Below are 8,672 nucleotides of genomic sequence, written 5' to 3'. Positions count from 1 at the left end.
ACTACATATGGAGTTAGAAATTAGCAGAGTGAAAGGATAATCTGAGAAGGTGAAAGTAAAACAGCCTTCCTCTCCTCAGCTTGCGGAAGCAATTTTTACTGCATCACTCCTTCACAAAACAGAAGGCTCAGTGAGTTTGATGAAGAAATGCATATTTTTTCTTAACCTGCAATTTGACCACCTCCTATGAATGGTATAGCTCAACCAACCAGATATGAGGGTGTTGCTGTCGATGATATTGGTAAACTTAACAATCAGTGACTTATGGTCCTCAGTATCATTATGTTAAGGAATTACTTAATGGGCTTGCCCGATAATTTTGCTTCCGAGGATTGGAAGACGCTTTATAGAGCCTTGCTTAAGGAACCTGAATACCTACAATGGCAAATATAGTTTACTGACTTATATACAGAAAGGACTAGACAAAATGCACAGAGCAATAATCCACGCCTGCAGATCATAACCTGTCCTATGTTGAGTGGAACAGAACCATATGCAGATGCTCATATGCAAGTGAACTCTCCTGAAGAGATCAATGAGCAGTTATGAGACATAGGTATTGAGGTATGGGGGAGGATTCGGCTGGTAGGAGAGCATTATGGCTCCTGGACTAAAGTAATTCAAAAACCTAATAAACCCTATGTTGAATTTTTATCACGATTGACACTGACCTTGGAACATACTGTTGTGGGAGAGGCTGCACTGTAACAACTACTAGGCATGTTGGCTTATGAGAATGCTAATGAGGACTGTAAACGAGCCCTATTGCCTATTAAAGAATCTGGGGATGTAAATACATATTTAAGGGCATGTAAAGACATTACATCCGAATCCCGGCGTTTGCAGTTGTTTGCTGAAACTATGCCCACTACCTGGAATGCTTTACAAACCATCTAATCTAAAATGTTTTGGATGTGGTCAAATGGGACATATAAAGAAGAACTGTAAAAAGGCTACTGATGTTAACAAGAGAGGACCAGGAATTTGCCCTAAATATAAAAAGGAAAGCACTGGGCAAGAGTGTGTAGATAAAAAATAGACAATAAAGGAATTCCTATAAAAATGCTTACCCTATGCAGGGAAACTCTCCATCTGGCCAGCCCTGGGACCCAGGATTAATAACCGAGGGTAGCCAACCTTTTTCTTCCTCGTCCCTGCCACAGCCCACAGCACCGCAATGGACATGCCAATTCATTCATCTATTGAGAGGCATATTGGTTTAAAACATGCTTGCATGTAAGTATCAATTACGGTCATTCAAAAATGACAGATGTCACCTCCCCAGACATACTAAAATCATGATTTCTAAGTAGGATAGGATTTTATGGTGGTACAAGTGTTGAGATATATGGATGAGTCTAATGTGTATCTTGCACTGAATTAGGCAGGTAGATATCCAATATCATATGGGATAAAAAAAATGGTACTAAGAAGATATTCCCTTGAGAAAGATATAGGAGGCTGAGAGAAGTATGGAGAAATTCAGATAATTTTGAAGGATTTAGAAATGCATGCTCAAGTATGTCTCTTTAAGTGGAAGGACAAAAGAAGGGGAAGAGAAGAAAATAACTGAAAGCAGATCATTGTCCCAACGTAGAGTATAAAAAAAAAAACATAGCCTATAACTTCCAAGTTAGAGACCAATATAATTCGTTCCACTTAATTTAGATACATGCAAAATATTTACTTTGCTTTTTCCCGCTTTAATGCTACAAAATAATTGAAAACAAATGAAACGTTATGTGATTGTCGTTACTTCAACCTGAACACTAATTGTGATGAGCCCTCTTTTTCTCAGTATGCTCTTGGAAAATACTCCCTAAATTGATGATGTTGTGACTGATTAGAGAGTCAGTGTAACAGGTTTCTACTTGTATGATAATCCCAGAATAGTTTAATGCAGTTTTTTCTCAAGGTATACAAGTATATTGTCGGACGTTGTACTTTGAACACACCCTCACACCTGAGCACATTATTTGAAATTGTACATCAGCATTTACTTGGCACATTCTATTTTGTGCCTTTGTTTTTTTTTGCATGTTCCTTTTGATTGCTCTCTTTCCATTTCATCTGTACAAACTGCTAAGAACATTGTTCAGCTACCACTTCTTGTTTGCAAACACCCAGTCTATTTATGAAGGTACTTTGTCCATGTTAACCAATAGGGTATTACTCACTCTCTGCGGATAAAAGTTCCACAGTGTAACTCTATGCCAACATTAGAAGATGTAGAATTTAAGGCATTTTGAGACAAACAGTGATATTTGAATTGAAAGGCTTCTTAGAGACATTTTCTTGGAGCTCATTATTATTCTAAGGTCAGAATAAAAGCATTTGTTCCCAACATTTAAAATAAAAAGGATCTATTGAATTAATGGATCTGAATTTTATGGCTTCACATTCATATGTCAAAATTTTATCAATATGAATCACATCCCTACCAGTTCACCAAAACACTGTTCTTATTGAACTTGTCTATGTCCTTTAAGTTTTCAGATCCAAATAGCATATTTCCTTCAATGTCTCTGTAACAGTTTTGACCTTTTCTTCCTGCAAATTCTTTCTTTTCTTTTCTTCTGTAAATCTGTTTCTATAACTTTTTTGTTTCCTTATCTCTTTCTTCCAATCTTGTCCACACTGGTGCTCACATTGCTACACTTATATCATAACTTTTCTTTTCTTCTTCCCTTTAATAATGCCCCCAATTTTATCATTCTTTTTCATATTCATGGTCATGGATATTTTGATGATATCTAAACAGATCGATCTTTGTATCTGTTTAATATAAACGTTAGAACTATCAGAGAGTTTTTTCCCCTAAATCGATCATTTTCACCTGTAATCCTTATCACCAAGAACATGACTAACACATTTGCCTGGCCATAGATGTAGAAACCTTTAGATTTCTTGTTACCCTTCTTCTCCCACCCATTATATAAGATGAACGATCAAGGTTTTCTCAGTTTCTGTTACTAATTTGATTTATTTTTTTGTTTTTGTTTTTGTTGGTCATGGGGCTGGAACTCTGGGCCTGTGTGCTGTCCCTGTGCTCTTCAGCTCAACGCAAGCACTCTACCTCTTGAGCTACAGCACCACTTTCGGGTTTTCTAGTGGTTTTCTTTTTACTTTCCTAGCGAGTCCATTAAACTTCCCTCTTGAATTTGGTTGTCATAAATACCCAACTTCTATGTTAATGAGGACAAACTCTAATGTAAAACTTTGTCTACAAAAACCAATCCAAGAAGCTGTGATCACAAATATTTCACTATACTTTTTTCTTTTCTTCTTTTTAACCTTGAAAGTCTTCTTGTGTCTCAATTGCCAACAAAAATAAGTGTTCCACCACTTTTGGGTTCAATCGTTTCTAACCTCAAAGATATATTTTGGTAACAAGATGCTTAGAGGAAACCAAAGTATACTCCACTTTTTATCTTTTCTCTTAAGTCTCTCCTTAGATATAATATCAGGAAAAGTGCAGTTATTCTTTGCAAAATTATTTCAATTGATTATTTTTCTCTTGCTCTTGCATTTGTTCAACAAGATGTATCAAGGAAAATAGAGTTAAATCATCCATAACTTGGATGACAGTGTCTGTTACAAAGGACAATGCTTCTATGTCCTTCTTCTATGTCCTCCTCTTAGCTCTTTCCTGATTTCCAATGAATCACAGCTTCTTGGCTTCAAGTTTAGTGAAGCTGAAGGACTACACAGCCTCCCCCATTGCTCCATCTTCATTGTTTCTCATTTAGAACTCTTTTAAGTTGCCTCATTAGGATGTGTAATTTATTTTCATGTATTCATTCAATCTGTTCTTCATCGTAGTGAGGCAAATAGGCTCTGTAAAATCACTTTAGGTAGCTAAAATATTAAGAGAATCTATATCAAAAAGTTTTGGCCTCTCTCCACTGTTGAAGCCAATATGCTTAGCTAGGGTCCTAAAAAGAGTTTTCTTACATTTTTCATTTCCTCAATTCTTTTCTGATCCCAAAATTTTTTGGCTTATGTAATAAGAGAAGTGTTCACGATCTCATCTTAATAAGGATATTATTTTTTGTGAGCCACATAGAAATGTGAAATCATTGGTTTGAATTATCCTATCAGATTTTTTTTCTGTGTTTCAGTGCTTCATGTGCAAAGACATTGTGGAAAGAATTACAAACAGAAAAATGTAAACCCAATACATTCTTTCATTGTTCAGGACACTTTCTCTCTAAATATTTTGACTCAAAATATATTTTTCAGAGAATTACAGTTTGGTAAAGGTCAATTCACAAATTTTGATGTCTTTTTTTTAAAGAACTTTGAATTTAAATTCCACTACAATCTTGTTTCACGAACTGAAAATATATTTCCTGGGTAAGGGCATTTTCAAGGGAACCTACAGGATTTCCAGCAAGTTTTCTGAGGTTTATTGGTTTGTTTGTTTGTTTGTTTAATGAGCCATCTTCACCCACATTGATCTCTCTCCACTAAGTCTCCATGGATTTCTTTGCATGAAAGCCTCTTTTCCCAGGCAATTTTAAATTTTCTTAATAGGCTAAGTTGTTAAAAATGTTGAAGAATTGAAATTTACCTGTCATAATTGTAAAACTCTTGAAATTCCTTTATCAGAATCGTGAATTCACCAATCCTAATTCCACCTTTAACATCAGAAACAGTTAATGTTGTTTTCATGATATAGTGTCCATGCAACAATTCTTTTCCAGTAGCTTTGTTATGCATATATATTACAATATAAGCTGAAGCAGAGCAAAATGAACTGCAAGATATGAAAACAGAGGCTTTTTTTCTTTTTGCGGTTGCTGTTTTTAAGGTAGTATATGATTTCTATTTTGTTTTGGGTTTTCTCTCTATGGTTTATCCCCCTTATTTTGGTACCCTGTATTTTGTGTATACATTTACCTTAATTAGGGAATGGAAGAGGAAAAACAAAATGGTGAGAAAAAAGACAAAGGGCAAACCAATGGAATAGCAATGCTCACAAGACAATATATGGGAAATGTACATATCAACTTGTGAGAAGTATTGAGGAGAAGGAAAACTGTGAGAAAAATGAGGGAGGAGGTAACAAGTATGAAAAGTTATGTATTAAGTACTTTTCAGTTCCTGACGGGATCATTGCAAGATAATGTTAAAGCATGCATAGATGCCTCACCAGCAGTCATTCAAGGAATGGCATATGCTGCAGCAATGAAAGGAGAACCATTCAGTGCTTATGAACAAAAATTACATAAGACACGACCTCAGGCCAGAAATGGGGTCTGTTTCTCATGTGGCCAGTCAGAACACATGAGTAAAGATTTTCAACAAAAGCAAAATAAACCTAGTAACAATAAAAAGGGTAAAGCGCCTGGACCTTGTTCACGATGAAAGAAAGGCAATCATTGGAAAAATGAGTGTATATCAAAATATCATAAGGATAGAATTCTCCTAACAGCAGAAGAAAAGGAGACAAAAAACAAGAAGAGGCGTGCTCCCTCCGCCCCTTAAACGAAAGAGGGGAAACACCTACTGTTAAATAAAAATCCCCTAAGGGATCAGTTCCATTAAATCCCTTGTCTCCTCCATTTACAGTATGGGATTTGCCAAGAGCTACTCCAGGAAATGCAGGGTTTGATCTGGCAGCAAAAAGAGATTACATCATCTCTATCATGCATGCTGTTCAGCTAATAGAAACTCAGGTTTATGGTTCTGTAATTGAAGGAACTGTGGGCTTGATAATTGGTAGAAGCTCAAATTATAACAAAACTTTGAGGTATTACCCGGAGTAGTTGATGCAGATTACCAAGGGAAAATTAACGTAATGGTAAGGTCTTTAAAAAGTATGCAAATACTTATGGATCAAAGATTAGCTCAAATCTTAATTTTAAATTATGTCCATCTTCCAAATCAAATCCTAAAACAAGATCGAGGTACAGGAGGTTTCAGTTCCACAGAAACTGTGGCCTGGGTACAATCTATTTCTAAGGATTGAACCATGAAAACTATAAAAGTGGATAGAAAGCCTATTAAAGGTCTCTTGGACACAGGGGCAGACCCACCATGTATTTTAGGAAAAGACTGGCCCTCATCCTGGCCAATTATGAAGACAGAATCTACATTAATAGGATTGGGTATGGCTAACAATGTTGCTCAAGTTCAAAAATTTTAAAGTGGGAGTGTGAAAATAGATTTGGAAACTTTCAACCTTATATTATATCTTCTTTGCATTACATTATGGGGCAGAGACATTTTGCAAAACATTGAAATAAAATTCGTTACTGCAAATTCCGTTACTGTACAAAATTTTTCGTAGCGGCCGCTGATGAGAAGTTTGCTGATGCAATATCATGGAAAAATGATCAGTCTGTGTGGGTTGATCAGTGGTCCCTAACTCAAGAGAAGATACAGGCTGTAGGACAATTGGTAAATGAGCAAATACAGTAAGAATATTTAGAGGAATCCAATAGCCCTTGGAATACTCCAATTTTTGTAATTAAAAAGAAATCTTGGTAATGGAGGTTGTTACAAGACCTCAGAGCCATTAATAACACCATGTGTGACATGGGGGCTCTTCAGCCAAGACTTCCATTTCCTGTGGCTGTTCCTAAAGGACATTATATAATAATCATTTATATTCAGGATTTTTTAAACAATAAAATTGGATCCTAATGATTTTCAAAGATTTGCATTTCATGTGCCCTCATGTAATTTGAAAAGGCCCTGGCAGAGATATCAGTGGAAGGTCTTGCCACAAGGCATGAAAAATTCTCCTACATTGTGTCAAAAATTTATGGATAAAGCTTTACAAAAAACTAGGGAAGAGTTTTCTAATGCTTATATTATTCATTATATGGATGATATTTTAATAGCTGCTGAAAGTAAACATGTAACAGAACAAATTTTAACAATTAACCATTGAGCAATTGACCAACTTTGGTTTGCTTATTTTCCAGATAAAATTCAACATAATAAACCTTTAAACTATTTAGGAAAAATAATACATCATGTCACAAAAATGAGTATTAGGCTAGATAAATTAAAAACATTGAATGATTTTCAAAAATTACTAGGAAACATAATTTGGGTTAGACCCTATTTGAAAATTACCACAGGAGAATTACACCCATTGTTTGAAGCCTTAAAAGGGGATTCTAATCCTAAATCTAAGAGACAATTCACTCCAATAATGTTAGAAAAATTTCATTGGTGGAAGAAAAGTTACAAGCAAAAGTGGTCCAATTGGACTATAATAAAGACTTGGATATTATAACATTAAAGACATCTTATACAAGATGTTTATGGCAAGGTGGAGTCCTGGAATGGCTTCACTTGCATCACAGTCAGACAAGAATGATAGCTTCTTAGTTATATTTGTGCAGCCAACTCATTGTCAAGGCAAGGAGTAGGTCCTGAGGGTTACTTGAGAAAGAAATGTATAATATAATTATAACTGAAAATAAAAAACAATTAAAATATTATTTCAGAATGATGAGAATTGGAAATTAGCATTATTAAATTATACAGGACAAATAAAATTTCATGTTCCTCAACATCCTTCATTAAAATTTGTGTAAGAGGTAAAAACCATTTTTCCATTAGTGGTAACAACACTTTTTGAAGGAGCTCTAACAGTTTTTACTGATGGGTTCTCAAATGGGACTTCGGTGGTATACATTCCAGACCACTTCCCTATTATTAAAAGGGATCTGACATTTCAGAGCAACAGGCGGAAATTATTGCTGTAATTTAAGCTTTAACCATATTTCCCCAGCAGCATAACATTTACAGAGACTCTGAGCATGTGGTTAACTTATTTCCTGCCATAGAGACAGCTCTTTTATCAGGACAATCAAAAATTATAGACTTGTTACAACAGTTACAAAAATTAATTCAACTTAGAAAAGAAAAAATTATTGAACACATAAGAGACATACAAATTTACCGGGTCCTCTTTCATTTGGAAATATGATGGCTGACTTATTAACTAGAGAAACCATCATGCTTTATTTGTAATTAATCACCTTAATACTAATCAACAAAATCTTACACTTATGCATAAACATTGGAGTGAAATTGGATTTAAAGTTCAGCCAAAAGTTAAAAGGATAGATTTGCTCAGAGGCACCTGGAAAGGGCCTGATGTATTAATCACCTCGGGAAGAGGGTATACATGTGTGTTTCCACAGGAGCCGAGTCACCCATGTGGAATCGCAACCGACTTGTGTGCCCTACAAAAATAAGAGAAACCCAGGAAAAAAACAAAACAGAAGATGGAAATGAAGAAAGCGATGCCAAAGCTCAAAAGTCTTCACCTTTCTCCTCAACAGGCGAAGACAACAAAAGAAGCCCAACCACCAACCTGGGAATAAATTAAGAGGCTCACCCATTCTGCAGAGGAGATTGTTGTTTCTACAGCAAAGACTATCACTGTTGAAAATACGTTTTTTGCTATGCTTGCCATTATTGCTGTGCAGGCAGTGTCTGTTTCAGGAGAACAATACTGGGCATATGTTCCTAATCCTCCTCTTCTACATCCTGTGGGATGGGGTGGGGGGATGAGGATATAATACAAGTAATGACAAATAATAGTGACCTGCTAGGGGGTTTGGAGGACTATTCTAATTCTCATATGACTTCTCAAACAATTAATTATGAAGGAATGACAGATACCACTCCAATTTGCATAACGC

Source organism: Dipodomys merriami, unplaced genomic scaffold (genome assembly GCF_024711535.1).
Source record: "Dipodomys merriami isolate MVZ:Mamm:240054 unplaced genomic scaffold, mDipMer1.0.p SCAF_170, whole genome shotgun sequence".
NCBI lineage: Eukaryota > Metazoa > Chordata > Mammalia > Rodentia > Heteromyidae > Dipodomys > Dipodomys merriami.
This window is presented reverse-complemented; position numbering follows the sequence as displayed.